The 19282-nt window shown below is 36.8% G+C and overlaps 1 long non-coding RNA gene across 1 annotated transcript in view; it reads right to left on the reverse strand.

Annotated features, from left to right (window-relative positions):
• The window catches only part of LOC130607778 (uncharacterized), a 31212-nt gene that overhangs the window by 5944 nt on the left and 5986 nt on the right, over positions 1 to 19282 (reverse strand). Inside the window, exons 3-4 of the long non-coding RNA XR_008974353.1 lie at positions 3155 to 3294; positions 107 to 145 (exon numbers count right to left, since the gene is read on the reverse strand). This is a non-coding gene — a long non-coding RNA (uncharacterized LOC130607778). The remainder of the gene's footprint in view (positions 1 to 106; positions 146 to 3154; positions 3295 to 19282) is intronic.

The following is a 19282-nucleotide window of genomic DNA, read 5'->3' on the forward strand; positions in this document are numbered from 1 at the left end:
CAAGCCACTACATCCAAAGATTAGGCCCCTTAATTAATGCCAGGCATCTGCATTTGAAAATACTTGCCAAGAAACCACAAACAAGATGTAGAAAGATGGTACTCACCTACCAGTGGAGTGAGTCATGGTATTCAAGCAGTTGAGCCTATGCACACAAATATGAGTAGTAAAATCCAGTTATAATCCTAGCAAACAACAGATTATTATAGGCTTTAAGTATTTTTAAATCACTGTAATACTTATAAATACATTTTATTCCCTATATTAAATGTCTTTCTTACATGATGTCTGAGACAGATTTATAAAACCTTGCTTTAATAATACCTAATTAACTAATGTTATTGTATAACCTGTTGCTATATATATACACACCATAACACCACAGTTAAAAAGTAGTTCTGATTGTATTTTTGTGTGTGCATCTACATTCACAAATGAGTCAAGCCATAATATGAAGTGTAGGAGCCACTGCATTCAAAGCGGAGTGATGAGCAGGGTAGATCTGGTGTTACAGTTTGCCATTTTATTTTTGTTTTACAAATTTGAATTTGGATCAGATCCAAACCCAAGAGATTAATTTTGCAATTATGAAATGGATGTGGTCAAAAACACAAGAACAGCTGGTCTCACTACAGTGAGTTACAGATGGGAGAAACCTTGCATTAGCAATCTTACAGAATTTGGTAGAAAAATTGCACCATCTGCCTTACCAATTCACTGAGTGCATTCCTGCAGATGTGAGGCAAACAACTTCTACTCTCTTGTATCTGGAAATTTCTGGTTTGTTACTCTAGTAATATTTTGTGCGTGTGAATTAAATTTGATTTTTTGATTTAGAGTTGCCCCACACTTATAATCAAGTGCAAGAAATAATTATACAATATTTTAATATGGAGTTCTCATTGTGTTTTCTGGGACATAGAATATTATTACATCATGACATTATTAAAGAGTATACAGTAAGTCAGTGCAAGCTGGTATCTTGTACTGACTGATAAAGTGGAAAAAGGAGAAAGTAAAGAAATACACTGAAAAAGTACCTTACTGGGGTAACACTATCATAAGGGAATTACAAGACATGTTTGACATTTATTGTTGCACAGCAAAATTCCAGAAGAATTGCACAATAGTACCTCAATATTTTGCTCGTATAGCTCCAGCTCTTCCTCCCAGACTGAATGCGAGTTGTTATATAATACACAAAGCCAAAAGATGTTTTTAGTCAGGAAAATAACTCCATCTTATAAATAAGTTTTAAGAATTACATTTTCATACAACTGCATGGTTTTCTTTTTGCATTTTAATATTAATGCGATTTGAACCAATATAGGAAGTACAATGCATATAATTCCAGTAGAGAATGTTACTTAATTACATACATAACAAATTACCTCCTAATGACGTTCATTTCTGTTTACAAACATGGATATTACTGTGTATTTAATACATTTAGGTTTATTCTAAACATTAGTAACACCTCAATATGTAAGGTATTATAAGCCATTTCTACCCAACACCCTCTCCCCCCATTTGAGTATGGCAGTTGGTAAAGCATGATAGATCCATCATTATAATGGTAATACAGTGAAGATTCTTAGCTGATAGGAAAACGTGTGTATATGGGATCATCCTTTTTTCTCTCAAGTTCTGTCATGAATTTTAGGTTACTCAAGGTAAAACATCTATATCTTCTGCCTGTACTTCACTACAAAGAGCAGAATTCCATTTCAGCAAGTCCTAATAGTAAACTATCGCTTCTCACGTAACATGCTCTAGGCAAAGCTGATCCCAGCTCATCACAGTGGCTGAACTGGGTGACTTTTGATGTCCCCTTTTCTGTGATGTGTAAATATGTAAATATAAATGTATGTATGCTTAAATATGAATTTATAAAAGAGATTAGGCAAATTATTTTCTGGAATATTTCTTTCTCCTCATTACAATCTTCTGCAGCATGATCTTCTCACAGTTGTTTTCTGAGTGTTTTCCTGTCTGAGGGGGCACATTCTGAACTGAGTTGCATGACACTAAATACTGAGCAACTGCCCTGAAGTGAATGGAATTACTCCCAACCAAAAAATGTAAGTGAAAAATTTGCCTGTTCTCCACTGTGGGGGGCAACTGAATTTTACCAATCAAGTGAAGACTCTTTCAAGCTGTATTTTATGCCATGAATACAAATGTCATGCTCTCCTGGTACATCCAGACTATTTAACAGTAAAACACGTTTGTTATATGTACTACAGGAACAAAGAAATACAAAAGCCCACCTCCAACGTTCTTACACACAAGTATCTCAGCACTGCTGAAGCTATCCTGACTGTAACCCTGCCCTTTGAACAGTTCTGCTGACATGCTCTGAGGGTTCATACAAACAGGGTTAGCAAGTGTTGGCCCTTTGTGTAAAGACATATTTAGATAGAAGGTCATTCAAGATAATGCTGCTTATGAAGACGACTGTTCATTTGAGTCAACCAATTGTATAATTATGTGTTACCCTTAAAGTGGAATTTTGGATGTTATTTTCTTTGATATCTTTGTGACTCATACTTCAGTTGAGCAAAGCAAGCTACAGTTTGCTAATGCAAGTGTGTACAAATTTGAAACTGGTTAGATCGGGTGTGTCTGCTACAGAAACACACATTTTCCTTCAGTTTTCAATAAATGTTACTGGTGCAAAATTAATCTGGCTACATCTCAGTTGAATTTAAATATTTTATAGTTTGAATACCATTCCTTAAAAGTTAATTCAACTGGGTAAATGCTGGGGTTCAGAACAAGAAAACTGCCTTAATTATGAAAACACCAGTAACTAAGTCAGAAGTCGTCTATCTTGATCAGGTCACATACGTTATATAACCAGTTGGCATCACTTCACATCTTTCGTACATGCAGGCCTGCTTCCCTCACATATCCTGAGGAAAGCAGGGGGCAACTGGTTTTCATTTGAGAGAATGAAGAAATTATCCTTTTTGTTCTCCTTCAGGCTCATAGTTTGGAAAGCTTGGAGCTAATTTGCTCCCTCTTTATCATTTTGTAAAGATGAAGTGGAGCACAGCCCACAGTTCATTTCTACTGCTACGTGGAACACTGCCAATATTATAGGGATTCACAATCCATTTTTATGTAGACATTATAGTATAGAAAAACTCACCAGATACAGTGAAGAGCAGGGGCACGTAGGCACTTATGGCTTTGCTTGCCCATTCCGTGGTTATGGGTTTGGCTCAGGTGCTGGAAGAATAGACAGGGCACTCCCAATCTGAGAGTGGGCATCTCTGGAGCACAGGTAACCTGTATAATGCAAAAGAGTCTGTAAACTGTTTTGGCTATGCTAACGAAGTCACCAGCAATCCCCAGAAGGGAAAAGGCAGTTTGATCCAAATCTATCAGATCCAACTAGTTGTATTCTATCTGAAAACCTAACCTTTAAAAATTTGCTGTTCTCCCTTCTAAGCTAGCACAGCTGTGGAATTATCAGTTGTCATGGTTTAAACCCAGTCAGCAGTAACTGAAAACATTGGTGTTATCAGCGCTGTTCCCAGGCCGAAGGTCAAAAACACAGCGTTACACCAGCTACTAAGGAGAAAAAATGACTGCTACTGCTGAACCCAGGACACCAGTTCAGAGCTGGAATGTAATCATCACAGTATAAAAAACAAATGCAAGACTTCCTGAGGAATCTTAACCAACAGACTGAAACTTTTGAAAAAAACAAAAACAAAAAAAAAAAACAAAAATGTACTATGTATTTAAATGTAGGTAACTGTCCCCAGTGCATTTACTGGTACTATTCAAAGTCCCGATTTATCAGTCATGCACTTGCAATGTATGACTGATAAATCATATATGAGAAAAATAAAGCTAACAAATCAGATTCCAGCTTACTAATTCACTGCTTTGCAATAAAGTTTATTATTTCCAGATTTACAAATATGTGGAAAATTGTATCATTTGCTTTCTCAAAATAAATATGTGTTTTCATCTACCAATCCAAATGTTTCCAAAGAACTGAGTGATTAATATCGTATCTAAAACTGTGATTATTTTAATAAACATAAAGCAAGATATTGGACTAAGTATGACTCGAACTGTGAGTGATTTGTAGTGATAAAAATACACAGATGCCATCTGTACCAACAGAAGAACACTTATCACAGATTTGTCTTACAGTAACACTTCCCTTTCATTTATCCTGAAATGAGCACTATTTCATTTAAAATGATACTGACAGTAAAATACAGCCACTTTTAAAAAGAGTAACCTAACAGTAGGAGAAACACACTAAAACCTATGAATTAAAATACTCATTTGACTTGCTCAAGGCCTACATCATGTATCACTGAATGATTACCAAATATTAAGCTAAAGTTTGCCAGACTAGCTTTGCTAGCTTAGTAGCTGCTTCCATACTCAGAGGTTTTTGTTGGGTGTAACACCCCTTACCCCTCCCAAAGAAAACCAAAACAGAAAAATACCTCAACCAAAATGGTAAAAGCTCTAAGTTCAGAACCCAGCCTAAGTCATTAGTCTGACTTCATCAGCTTGTCTACGGTAACGTTTGCCAGCATCTTTGCCAGTTCGGCATTAAGCAAGAAGGCCATGGGGTATTCACCAGGGAAACTAGGCAGGTAGTGAGAACACAGTGATAAATATCAGTCAACTTCAAATACTAACAGCAAGATCAAAAGAAAAGTAGAATTTAAATAAAACCTGCACACAGAGAACTTCATTAGAAGCAGTTGCAGAAACAAAGATGTGATACCCAAAGCATTAATTTATAACCATGCATGAGATAGAGAGTTTTGAGAATGGTGAGGATTACCATCACACATATAAACGTCATAAACCAATGCCAAGTGCAATATGCAGGATAGGTTCCAGCTTGGTCCCGCTGTTGAGGATGCACAGCCACAGCTATGCTATCTTTGCTTTCAATTCTCAGTTCTGTGCTAACTCTAGCCTTCAGTGATGTAGTGAGGAAGGTAGATTACATACCCCCAACAGCCTTGTGAAAATATTTTTACTAGCAGTGGCCTTACAGTACCCCTATTCTGCTTTGGGCTCTCAAACAGCAAGAACGTAAATTAAAGAGCAAAGTAAATCTGTACTTATTTCTGATTTTTATTCTGCAACTGTGCTTCTGTCCCCACTGCTGTCAGTGCTCCAGCCCTTCAAATTTCCTTTGTATCAAAAAGCTGACAGATTTAGCTCCTGAAAACTTCAAGCTAGTTTTCTTGTTGAAATCTAGGAAAACAGAACAGCTGTCATTCAAACATACATTGCAAATGGCAAGCCTGTTCACTTTCAAATGTTATTCCACAAAAATCAACACTTAAATGACATGTCCTGCTGACATGTCATAATAACCACTTTCCAATGTGACAGACATGTGGAATAAACTTGTGCCAGAGCCTGAGGTTCCAGAGTTCCTACACATGCGATGTTTGGGATACTTGTAATATCTCTTTCTTTACTGTTTTAAACTGGGCAGCTTTTTTGGTCCAGTGCTTGTTGTTAGTCAGGTTATGAATTTACACTTTCTTGGAGTGAGACTTGAGTATAATTCCACCTCAAGCAATTAACTGCGTGCAGGCACAGCCAACAGTAATGGATAAGTAGCAACTGTTGTGGCCACAAGGTGAATCACTGAAACTGCTTCTTTCATGCAGATTTTGTGATTCTAGTGTCCAAAAAGGGCCCTACTAGTAAGCTACACTCAAATCCAAGATCTTTTTCCTCTTTAACCAAATTGTGAGATCAAAAAGCCTTCATCTACCAGCTGGGCAGTAAGCATTGGGTCATGAGCCCACTCGTTCACCATTTGACATTACTGTGAAGGTCTTCATTAAGTCTTCTGAAATGAACTGCACTGAATGCAACACAAAATCCAGTTTATCAAGGACTAGGGAAAGACATAGTTAAGACTCTGTTCTTGAGTTTTTAATCTAAGAAACCAAACAACTTTTAGATTCCAAAGAAATATCACCAAAATGAAAAAGAAGTTTACTGTACTACATACAAGACGAAACAGGAGTTTGGTTTCCCTCATTTAAGCTTTACTACTCATTCTAGGGGTGGATTTTTAATTCAAACTTGGATGCTGCTGTGTTCCTTATCAGATTTGTCACATTAGTCAAATGCCACTTACATACCAGGAAGACACGCAGAAGTAGCTGATCTGAAATTATTTTCCCTAATGACACTTTCTTTCTGGGTGCAAATAAAAACTGTGTATGAAGGTGTATGCGTACAATACAATTACATTACTTGTATTACCTAAATATGATAAGTACAATCCTAAATTAAATAACTGGACATGAAAATTCTGTGACAATACAGTCCTGGTCCTTAATAATCCTCGTTCACCTGTCAGTTAGCAAGCAAGCATTATAGGCCTTGCTCTGCTGAATTTTAGAAGTCAAAACAATGCAATGTTCTTTCTAAAGTAGTAAGCATCCACTCCTAGCACAGTTGACCATCAATTTTTTTTACTTCTGTTAATGGAAAAAAAACCCAGCAAGCAGTAGCTGCTTTTCTATAAAAGGTATCTATAGATACTTTCTATCAATTAAGTATGAGTTGCATAAATCTTTATGCTATCCATGCTACAAACAGCTTTCATCTAAACTTTTTTCTCCCGTGAGAAGTAGTGCTTCAGAAACCTGTACTTACTTCTCCCCAGCCCCATCTTGAGAACAGTACAACACTAATGAGTTTAAAATGTGACCCAAGACTGGAAGAAAATGCTAATTTTACATTTTTTGCTATAAATTTAGTGAGATGAATAGCATCTGTGTACTAACAGTTTTCATACTTTCATACCCCTAAATTAACAAGAGAACATGTCCTAAATGTCTTTGCGTAAAAACATCCACACAGGAAGGAACATAAATGAAAATAAATGTCACACTGTAATTTGTATATAAAGCAACTCATAGCTTCAGAATAAAGAAGGCTAACAAACAGTTTGTTTCTATCTTCTGAAAAAGAACAAGAAAGGTAGTAATTTGTTAACCTATACAAGTCCATTGTACTCATTATGGGTATGTAATTCCATGCTATTATCAAAAGTTATACTTCTCAGATATACTGCTGGGGCTCAAATTTTGTACTCATTTTACTCAACTTTTACTGCTTGCTTTCTTCACAGCTTCTACAGACTTCGCTTTTTACTTACAAATGGATGCTCTTAATACTTCTGCTTAAAATCTGACAGTTTTCATTTAGTTGAAAGAAAAATGCCTAATCAAAGCCATCAAACATAAGCAATTGCGACATATGGCTCCCCACCTGGGAAAGTGTCTGACCAACATCGAAGCAGTTTGAGAGACAGAGACAAACAGCCCCACCAAATGCCCTTTCACCATGGCACAGGTGCACTGCGATGAAAGCCAAAAGACCATGCTTCAAAGGCCCCATTACTGAGCAATACCATCGAAGGCAGGAGGTATTGTTCCCCCATTTTACAAATGAGGTTACTGAAAGGACAAGGATCCTTTTGGAAATGGCTGGCAAGGAATCCACATGTCCATTATGACAAAACCTATTTTTATCCACTAACTGACACCCAGAAAAGAAACTCATCTGAAGTTACCTTTCTGGTTACACAAGGTGTGCAGACACTTACACTTTTATCACCACCACGATGTAAATATTTCACTTATAACAAACTATTACAGTTTTTCTGAGACCATTTTGCTCAGGATGGCTAGACTCCATCCTTGTGTGTTTTGTTGGGATACACCTCTTTCAACAACACAATGCTGTTATCTTCAAGGATCAGTGAAAGTAAACCTGTTGTTAGGAAATACAGCAAGGAGATGGGAGAGAGAGCAGCATGAATCTGAGTATGGAGTGGTTGGCAACAGAGTGTATCAAACTGAGGGTCCTTGTTTTTGGGAAATGGTGCACAGCAGAGGATAATAAATGGGCACAAAGGCAGAGTAGGCAGGGACAGGACAGGTAAGAGAGGATGAGACCACAATCTCTGCAATAAGGAGTGTCCAAAAGAGAAAACTTACATGCAGATTAATGCAGGGAGACTGTAGGAGAAAACAGAGTGTGGGCAAGATGGAGGAAAAAGGATGCACAAGACTGCTGGGAGAATGAACGGAAAAGGAAACAGAAAAGGACAGTAATAAAGAGGGAAAAGAATTGCAGCTCAGTAAATCCAGAGATGTACAACAAGTATACAGAAACTGACCCTAAGAAGCCAGAAGGAGGCCAAAATTTGGAATTATGTTTAAAAAATGAATCTGAATTTTGAAAGTAAATTTATAATTTAAAAGTAAATTTATAAATTTATATAATAATCACAACAATCACGTTATTTTCCCCAAGAGACTCAAAATCTAGAAAACAGTTTCTAGCCAAAATCAGTTTCATTAAAATGTATGTTTCATTAAAATGTATACCAGTCAACCTTGGTATGACTTTTTTGAACTTACGGAACCAGAATTACCTCCCTTCAAAAATGTATTAAAAAGCCTTCCAAGTGTCTGAATAAACACACTCAAATTCAGTCCCAGAGCATATGGTAGGTATTTTGGACACTTTCGACAGTCTTTCAGCTTCTGTTTTCAGACACAGAATGTTTAGGGCACAATGAAATAGTTGTATTCATATATCATTCAAATCACATGGTAAAGCTGATTTTCATTACAAACTTCAGAACAGCTGCTAGAAACAAAGTTAGAGAACACCTCCCTCTACTGTTCCTTTCCTGTAAAGAAAAATAACGCTGCTTAAATAGTAATAGAGCAAAAGCTGAAAGCAGAAATACATTCAGGACAAGGAAAGAAAGGCACATATTTTTCATGTGACACCTTTCTCTTTTTAAAAAGAAAAGTGCTAAGTATACTAACCTCCAGCTCAGCAAAAAGGAGAGGGAATGTAAATGACATTCAAAGTGAAGAATATGATGAGAGAAAGCAGTGAAAGGAAGAAAGCAAGAAGGCATAGTGAAGGGGTTGCCATCACCTGTCTTTGGACAGAACTGATTTAGCAACACAGCCACCACAACATAACCTGAGCATGAGACTCTCAGGTGAAACAGTCAATGTTCAGCTTGTGTTAGTACCTCAGCTATTTTCTTAAGTACTAAAAGAAGCTCACTTATTTCTATTCTGGCCGTGTCTCTGTTTAGGCTCTGGATCTTAAGGGGCCAGGCAGCCACCTGTATCCAAGACCCTGAAAACTATATACCATGCTCCAAGAATTAAACTCCAGAATTAGCACAATAAATCAAACGAGGGCATTAGAGAACTGCCATGTTGCATCTGAGTATCTTGTCTTTATGAGGTCTAGTAGCAAATCCTTAGGGAAAGAGTGTAAGTACCAGGTTAGACAATGTAGTCTTTCCTCAGGCAGTCTTCCCTAGCATCTGATAACCAGGAGTTTGGGACAATAAATTCATGCAATAAGAGACAAAACTAAAACATTAATCATTAAATTGTACCATAGGTGTTTGTTAATGTTTTCTGCAATTATGGTTATGCACCTTGTATTTTTCACATGTGAAATTACATTTTGTCTTATAATTCGAATATAGAAAAAAGTATTTCATAAATACCACAAGTGAGGGTCTGCTCCCCCCAAACAGCTATAATACTCTAACAAAACCTCCAGTACCTACTTGCAACAACACCATTCTTCCATATCAGGGTGAGTTTTCTCTTTTTAAGACATTACGGTTAGGCTTTACATGTTTAGAAGTTACAGTATTCTGAAGTCACAGTCCTCAAAGTAAAATCTTGCACATGAACTAAAGCGCGTGCACGCTTCCTGTTTAGGCCCGCATGTGCTATCATATTGCCTCTCAGAAAACACTTCATGCTACATATGCAGGGTTCTTTCTTTCGTCAATAAGATTTTTATTCTATGTGCCTAGAGGCAACTCACCCTTTCGTTAGCTGCAGCATCTGCAGTCACCTGGCTATTCTGCTAACCAGTGGATTACAAAAGAACAAATTTTGGTCAAATGGAATGTAGGATTAAAAGGTTCCCAGTTCTACCAGTGCAAGCAGGCTGGCTTTTGCTGTGCTAAGCATTCCCAAAACAACTTTTAAAATGAAGCAAAAAGAAATAGGATTTACTGTGTTCCCTCAGGGGTAGGAGATGACTCATTTGAAGAAACACAGTCAGCAGTGATAGAGGCAGCTAACGTCATAATTTTCTGTTCCAAATAAGCAAAACTTCATCTCTGGATAACTGGAAGGATTCCTGCTTTACATGCATTTTCACAAGTGAATGAGAACAGAACTTCAGCAACTGGACTTTAACTAAATGTTGTAAGCAGTGGCATTACAGGATGATGGTAATTTCTAATCAAGATGTGGTCCATGAGATGTTAAAAGCTGAACTATAATACTCATCTGCTAATTTTTAGTTCTTTGATTTGTAAGTAAAGGAAGCAAATAGACTCTAAGGTACAGAAGTCCTTTTATTCCCTGTTATTTTAGCTGTAATCTGTGAGGTACACACAGAGCACAGTGAGGAGCTACTGCAGGCTGATTTCAGTGCTGGGATGGGAGGGTTCCAGGGATGAGGATGCTGTTCAGTGGGAGCAGCACAGCCAGCCCAATGGGCTGTGTGTCTGTGGGTACAGAGGGGAAAAGAAATGGACAACTCAATGGCTTCATTTTTCTGCTTTGACAGCATGTCTATGTAATGCTCCTTGCTGTTTTGTAATGCAGAATTCCTGGTTCATGTATTTTTAACATTGAAGACAATTCTCTTTAAAGAATAAAAATAAAATTTTGCCCTCAGTTATCTTTTCATACACTTTGAATCTCATTATTTACTATTTTAAAAGTTAGAGAGTGGTTTCTCCATATTGTTTCGTCCAACTACTTTTTACTATGTTATCCATAAAACACTTGATTTCAAGAACTGCATCAAGGATTTCTGTTTGTTACTACACTTTTTCATAGAGATGCAGAGCATACACTTGTACAAAGAACTTGCTACCTGTGGCTCATAATGCAACAGAGAGGTGGCTTTTTTATATTATGTAACCTAGTGGGTTTTTTGTTGATTTCCTGTCACAACCCCATTTATACTTTAGTCCCTTCAGTTAACAGACTGTGGAACTAATGTCATCATCAGATGTTTATAGCTATTTCTGCAAGAGGTAGGTAAATGCACTGAATGTTTTTCAATTCTCTACGAATATCAAAGGGAAATTTTAATTTCATCTTTGCCCAGCCTATCAGTGAGTTATCTAAACCAGTGCAAATTAATTTGAAACACTGCTACAGAAAACAAAATAAACTGCCATATCTACCATGGGCAGACAAATAACATCTAAGCCATTTTAGGCGTAACACATCTACCTCACCTAAACACTCAACAAAGCTCAAGTTACAATATTTTCACCCATTTAAGTTTTCCTTTAAAAAAACATGAACAAATCAACAGACCAACCACAAAAGCAGATAGTTGCAAATCTCAGTGTAGAATTAAGCTCTTCACCCCCTACCTACCTAGGTATTTTAAATGTACCCTTGTAGGCTGTGCTTAATTATAATCACTTTAATGCACCAGAAATGTAAAGTAATGAAAGTAAAAACCAAATAATATTAAAAGGTATACTGAGGGGTGTAGAAGACAGTGATAAATCTGTAGTATACTGTTTAACTTAGTTTACGAGTTAAATTTTCTGCTGCTGTGCGTTTTTAACTTATGTCACTCTGAAATTAGTGCTTTTTCTCCCAATTCACTCCAGAAGCATCATTCATACACTGCATTGTACTTCTTGCTTATACATACATTGCCAAAACAAGTGATAATTTCTGTGAATTTGGATTTATCATATATTCTATACGTATTCTGGCATATATTTTGAAAAACAGAGCATGGCCCCCCAAAAGCTGGGGACCGGTGATGCCAAGACCCAGCTCTGCTCAGGCTTGGCCCCTTCCCGGCAGGTGTCAGTGTGAGGCAGTGCTGCCACAGGGAATCCAGCTCTGCTGCAGATCTCGGAAGAGCAGCAAAAGCAAACCAGCAAGGGATTGCCTACTTTCCTGCTAATATACAACTAATACATGTAGGAACAAACAGAAGCACTAATTTATTGAAAAAGAGCATACAAAACCAGGCCAGGGTTTGGGAGAAGGAAATTAAGGCTCTATAGAGCTGCAGGACCAACGAAGGACCAGAGATCACCCAAAGATGCAAGGCTATACTTAGAAATTTTCCCACAATTTGTCCACCTGTGTCCAGACAATCCTCCCTACCCCCAGAAGTTGCCATTTCCCCCTCCTTCCCCCTCTCTTTTTCTTTTTTTCATACATATTGAAGGACTCCTAAACATACAGGCAGTTATTTTTAATTTTCTTATGATAAATTATTCAAAAGAAAACCTAAGCAGCAGATTAATACTGCATCAGATCCAATGATTTAACTTTCCTGTCTGTACACATCATTATTGCATATTTATGTGACCATATGCTGTTTTGCCCCTTATTTAGGGCAGAAGACAAAGCATGCTCCCTCAAATATTCAGTATTTCTCTCAGTCTTTGCAAGTCCGTATGAAATTTCCTACTTTATTTACTCCATGCAAAAACTGAGTATAGAGTCGTCCCTTCTCTTAAGGTCTTTTATGTAGAATTTATTGCAAACAGTTTTCTTATAAGTACTAGTTACCTATACACACAGTTCTCTCAAAACAGAAAACTACATTACGAATCTCATTTGACAAATAAACTGGGACAGAGGGATATACACCAAACCACAATGAACTGCTGGAAAAGCAGAACTGGGAGCCATGTTTACGTTTGCCTCTTTTCCAAGAGAAGCAATATTTGCAACACATGGACAGTTCATTTGCAGCCCTAAAAATACCAGTACTATGCATCTCCCCCCCCCCCCCCAATTGCACTGCTTTTTCTGGGTGACAAACTGCAAGATGAGACATTTGCTGGTTACGCCACAAAAAGTCTATTACAAGGACAGGACATGACTAACTTGACCCCCTAGTCCTCTGGGGTTGGTTTTTAGTTGCTTTTGCGGTGAGTTGTGGTTAGTTTTTTGTTTTCAATTTGCTTCAGTGCACTGGACACTTCCTGTGTAAATACAGGACTGTTCTTACAGGTAACAAACAGCATAAATGCCTGCCTCTGTCACTCTCTGAAATCTAGTTACCCATCCTCAGACGGCAGGGGCCCTGTCCTACAAGATTCTTATCTTCATTATTACGTATTAACATAAGAAAATAAACAGTGCTTATACAAACATTTCCCAAATGAAAAATGTTGGACTCTGAAATTTGGCTAATAGGTTGGATTCTTTTTATTCATTCTTTCATTTTATTAAAAATAAAAGCATGAATAAATGCCTTCAAACAAAGCATCCTTCTCAGGATTAAAACTGAAGATGCCAGGTTGATAGCCATCAGCACTTATATCACTAGCTCAGCATCACTGGAAGCAGCAAAAGAAAACTTAAAACCTGTTGGTCCAAGCGCTAAAGAATAGCCCCATATTAAAGCAGGCTCCCCGTTACATGCAGCGGGTCCCGAGGATGAACCATGTTCCATCTCTCAAATGCTAATTGGCTTAATACTAAGTAGCCACTGGAGCCAGGCGAAGGGTCTCTGGCTCTGCTCTTTCCCATAGCTACAGGGGTTTATTCAACAACTGGATTCTTTCTCCAGGAGGTGCTGGTTTACTGCATGTTGCTAATGCTGCCTCAGTGACTGACCATCAGGAGAATTCAGAAACTTTGCTATACTATCCCAATTACACTGAACAATGTGAGAGTGGCATAAACAGTGTCTTTTAACATCATCACCAAATGGCCCTAAGGTTGGGCACATCAAAGGCAGAGAAGAAAAGCTCTTTCATATTGGAAAGCTCTGAAGATTACTATCAGCTTCCCTTATCTGCCAATAAGTGCCTGATGACCTATTACCTCTCCTTGATACCCTGAGCTTAACTAAGAGCTCTTCTTTTTGGAAAAGCAAGGTTTGGGCTAGTTTTGGAAAACTATTTTTTTTGAAAAACAAAGAAAACATTTAAAAAATAATCCAGGGAAATCCAAAGGCTGACAGTACCTGTTATTACCTTGAAACATTTTCCAAGCCACAATCTATAACCTCTTCTCCTATGCCTGCCTCCCACTGGATGCAAGATGAGAAAACACAGAAAATACTGTACTATGTTACCTGAAATATTAAAAGTTGTGACAAAACTTTTGCAATTAAGTAATTCATACATTAAAACCCAATCACTATGTTACGGAGGTTCAGGGAGTTTCTCTATGTTAGCTACTTACTTTATACAGCCTGGTCAAAATGTACCATTTTCATGGTACTTTTTTTACAAATAGGGCTTCTTTCCTAAGCTCTTTGATTTCCTTGTTAGAATCAATATTTAAAGCATTTATTTAGGTAAATACGGTTATAAACCAGATTAACTCAATTATAAATAAACCCTGGTTTGAGCACATGATCAAATGTGGAATAATTACATTAAAGAAAATTATGACTTCACTGATTCCAGTACTAATTTCTATAGGGCTTTCACACTTATATAGACTGAATATAGTGCTTAATACATTTTCTTTTAATATTAAAGTGTGGCAATGTTTTTACATTGCTTACATGCAAATATTGATAAAGTATTATTTGTTAATGTTTCATGTAGTACATAAGGAACGAAAATGGTGCAATTTTGTGGCCTTATTTCTACACAAAGGATAGAATAATTGATAGGATTTTAATTTAAAGCCATAATTATTAAAAACCCAAGGCAAGTTGAATTTTCTGCTGTCATTCAATTTACAAAATGTGAGCTCACATTGCCTGCAGGCAGCACAGTTTATTTTGTGAAATCTAGTAAGAAGAGTTTGGAGTTATTTCTGAACATTAATATTATGCAAAATCTGCATTTCTGCAAATAAAACTCACTGTTTACGTTGTATTGCAATAAAATCAAGACACACATTATGAACAAGACTTTCAGACCAATTAGGCATACAATTACATGTGCAGAAGGCATGCACAATTGTGCAGCTAATTTGTGCATGAAATTACTTTGATTGCACATACTAATTGGATAAATGTGTGTGCAAATGCCAGTAGTCATTTGTGCTAGCAATTATCCAATGCGCATACATAGTCATGGCAACTGCATGCATAAATTAGATGCAGTCTTGCATACCTGACTGGTCTTGGGTTTTAATCAGAAATGCTTTTTTTCTTCTACCAGGTCACTTGGACACAATATTTTTGGGAATTTCATACTTAATTCTTATCCAGATGAGCCAAACCAATGAACATCAGCATTACTGAGAAATCTCATTTTCCGATAAACAAGAAAAGGAAAACAAGGGAGTTCTTTTCTAGAGATAGAACCTTATATCTTCCTTTGATAAGGAAGATGAGACTATAGATCAGTATGAAACATAACTTTCATGACACTTACCTGAATACAAATTACAAAATTTGTTTGTAGGTTATAATCTATAAAATGAGTAAATGTGAAAAATCTTCTGTATTCACATGGAGGTTTTGGGTAATTCTTCCAGACAAGACTACCATCCTTGCACTCCTAAGTTCAGTGTTCACAACTTTTAATATTGAAAGAAATTCTTCCATTTAAAAGCAACGGATACGAGTTAAAATACATATCCATCCATACATACATGTAGGAGCCCAATCCCTGAATTCCTTAAAGGAAACAGTTTACATTATTTCTTTCAAATCTAAAAAGCTATTTAAACATACATATAGTAGGAAAATGTCTTTCAGTAAGAATGAGCTATTCAGTATTGTAAATCTAAGAAGAATACTAACCCGAGAGCTTACAAAGCAGCATCAGGAATTTTAAAGATACTTTTTCTCAGACAAGTAAGTTTATTTTGCCATCAGAAGGTAAGTTCTTAGAAGCCTACTTTACAAATGAGTAAAACAGCTTTCTCCCTCAATTACTAGCTTCAGTTCTGGTCATACTCATTCAAACAAAAGGACAGAACAGACCAAAAGGCTGTAAAGAAGATCAACAAAAATGATCAAAGTTACAAAAAAAAAAAAAGTGAAAAATAGGATATTTTTCTTTAAAGTCAAGACGAGTAAGAGAAGACATGATGAAGAGATAAAAAAGAGAACATTTAAGAAGGTAAATTATGTGCTTCTGTTTACTCTCATAACAGAGGCAGAACACTGAAAGGAAGTATATTTAAAGCTGACACCACCACCCTCCCCTTTTTAAACAAATCTGAACTGTACTTAATCTGTGAAATACATTGCCGACAGACATCACAAGAAATAAAGACCTTACCAGCATTAACATGGAACTACTACAGAAAAAATTGTTAACATCTACAATTGTACCAATTAATTTTTAGGAAGATTTTATATCTGAACTCCCCCCCAGAAAACCCAACCTACATCTCTTCAAGATAATTCTTTTGTTAGAAGATGATTATAGGATATCCTTTTAACCAAACCCTTGCTACTTAATAGAAAACATTTCTCTGAAATACTGTCTCCAGACAAATCCTATGGTGGGTTATCAGCATTTTGGTAGTTTAGAAGAATGATAATCCCCCAGCTAAGACTCAGAGAAGCTGTGCATCTAATGTAGACCTGGATGTTAAAAATAATGCATCTTAAAAGTATTTACAAAGATCCTAAAAAGCATCTATGCAGATTTCAGTAGGGAACCATCCAATAGCAGCTGTGACTGACAACAGCATACTACAACACATGAAAGATTCGTGTAATCAAGAATGACAACCGTAATCAAGTAGCAGTTTGTCTCCTCAATGGCTTTTTGTTTGTTTTAATAAGAAATAGTGGCCATATCACTGCACATTCTCCCCTCCCTATTTCTAGCCTCTTTCCTTTCTGCCTCGCAATGCTGTCTGATAATGCTCTGCCTAACACAGAATTATTCATTTTACCTTACTCTCTTTTGGAGTTATCCTAAAATCAAAGGAATTATGGTTGGCTAGGCTATTTTATAATCTGAAATAACAGGTTTCCATCACAGCCTGTCAACAGTCCTTATGCCTAATATATGGCAGTTTTAGGACACAGACATGTTCCATCTTTTTATAATCCACAGCTTTTGGAATTCTTTTATCCACTCACATTTAAAAAAAGATGGAGATCTGAACCAAAACAAAGTTTTGATCTTCTGTGTGGATGTCACTAAATCTAGTTTCACTGAAGAAAAAAAAAAAGTCATGCTAATCCTATAGTGACTGAAGAGTTGAGTTTAGGAATTCCAGGAACACACAAGAAGTTTTTAATCATGTGAATGGCTCTATAAAGGAAAAGCGACTTCTTTGGCATTTGACAACTCCAGAACAAATCATTTAACTGTTTGGCTTAGTGTACAGTAATAGCAGCAGTGTGTTTGAATTCACTGGAAAAGCACTGATCATAAGTAATTTGTCCAATAATCATATGGTGGTAATCAGTATATCCATACATAATCTATTATACTACTGTACACTAGCAGAGATAAATAGTTAGCTGGTACTTACAGCACTTATGTATTCTTGTGGCTGGATTTCTTAATTTCTCTGAATTAGCAGTTAAGGACACTGCAGCTGTCATAAAAAAGATCTGAAAATTTAGGAAAAAGATAATGATTAACTAGCTATCATTCCTAAACAATGTGTGTCCTGTCTTCTTACGACTAGATCTAACCTGAAAAGCTTAGTAAATGCCTTCTGCAAACCAAGTGAAAACTTCTTAAGAAAAACCCCTTCACATAAGAAATACAGAATCTGGGTTTATGATCAAGATTCAATACCCTAACATTCTTAGCACTCTGGAGGGCAAATGTATCTACGTTGCTAAACAGCTTTAAAATTCTACTGTTAAAGTCAGACCATAAGAACTAAAACCAGCTTAAAAGTGATTGTCTACTCACATTCTCCTGAGCAGACCCTTTAATTATTCCACTTCTCTGATTAATGAATAGCCACTGCTTTTCTGGAAGGAAAAATAATAATCAACTGAAAGAAACGCCCAAACTCATTCCACAGTTAGAAATATTAACCTCTTCCATTCCTGACAGTGCCTTGGCACGTTGATATCTCTTTTGCTATGAAAAGATTACTAAATATTATTTTCTAAACATTTTCTCCAAACTTTTATGATCTTAAGAGGCCTTCTGCTAGATTGCCCTGCACACATGCCAAGCTGTAAATTCTGGTCTCTTCAGTCCATCCTTGTGAGGAACCTCCCCCAAACTGCCTATTATTTCACTGTCTTCTTACAATTTTTCTGGTTTTCCAAAATGCTTTTGGAAATAGGGTTATTTCTGAGCCAATACATGTGAACTTCATCACTAGTAAGGAGTTATTTTAGCAGAAGAGTGTCTCGCTATTTGTTTTCTGTTTCTTAAGTTTTATATTTCTCTTTATGAATGGCCACTGGGCATAGCAGTAACACTGAGCTGACAGTTTCAAAGATGTGCCAAGACCTCTCTCTCTGGATCATTTAAGTTACAGTTACCATCCTGAATAGTTATTTAATGTTTTCTCTCCCATATAGTTTTCTGCTTCAGATGTTTTTCCTTAAGTTGAAAACTTTTGATTTTATGGGCTTTGTGGTACCGAATCTGTGGACTAAGCTAGCCTTTGGTACCTAAGATACCTAAATCTCATGAGATTTTGGTCAGGTCACAACCTCCTTGTTGAGTTTTCTGTCCTCAGAAATGGGGATATCAGCCCTATTTATGAGGTTTGCAAGTGTGCATCATGCACAGATGTGTACTTCGAACTATATTATAAAAATACTATCAAACTAACCAACTATGCTTTGTACTAAGCTCCATAATGTTGAAAGGAAGTGGGAGAGGAGGTATTTGGATTTTGATAGCTTTTATATCATAATAAAGATGGAGGAATAGCAGTTTTGGAACTTATTGATATGCATGAACTCCAGAAGCTCCTATTCTTTTACTGCATTGCATTTATCATGGTTATTCTCTTCTAAGACATAGAAAAATGATTCAGCAAAAATTGAAGTTCCTCATTTCTATGCTGCAAGGGCTCATATTCATTTTCAGGGCAGTTCACAGCCTCAGAAAGATAGCTATTGTTAGCATGGACCATTCCTGAAACTTGAGATGCCCTGCTGAGGACACTCCATCAACAAAATCACAGTTGTCCTGCTCTTGTGTAAGTGATGCCCTGCTGTCCTCACAGCCTATTAGATTGCCCCAAGAATATGTGTCCCATGTCACTTGCTGAACTCTGAATTTTTAGTTTTTCCTGCCATCAGGTGTAACACAGTTCTCTTCCTTCTCTCTCCAGAT

This window comes from Pezoporus wallicus, unplaced genomic scaffold (assembly GCF_028554395.1).
Source record: "Pezoporus wallicus isolate ANWC-B61680 ecotype Strahan unplaced genomic scaffold, APGP_CSIRO_Pwel_v1 scaffold_6445, whole genome shotgun sequence".
NCBI classification, from domain to species: Eukaryota; Metazoa; Chordata; class Aves; order Psittaciformes; family Psittacidae; genus Pezoporus; species Pezoporus wallicus.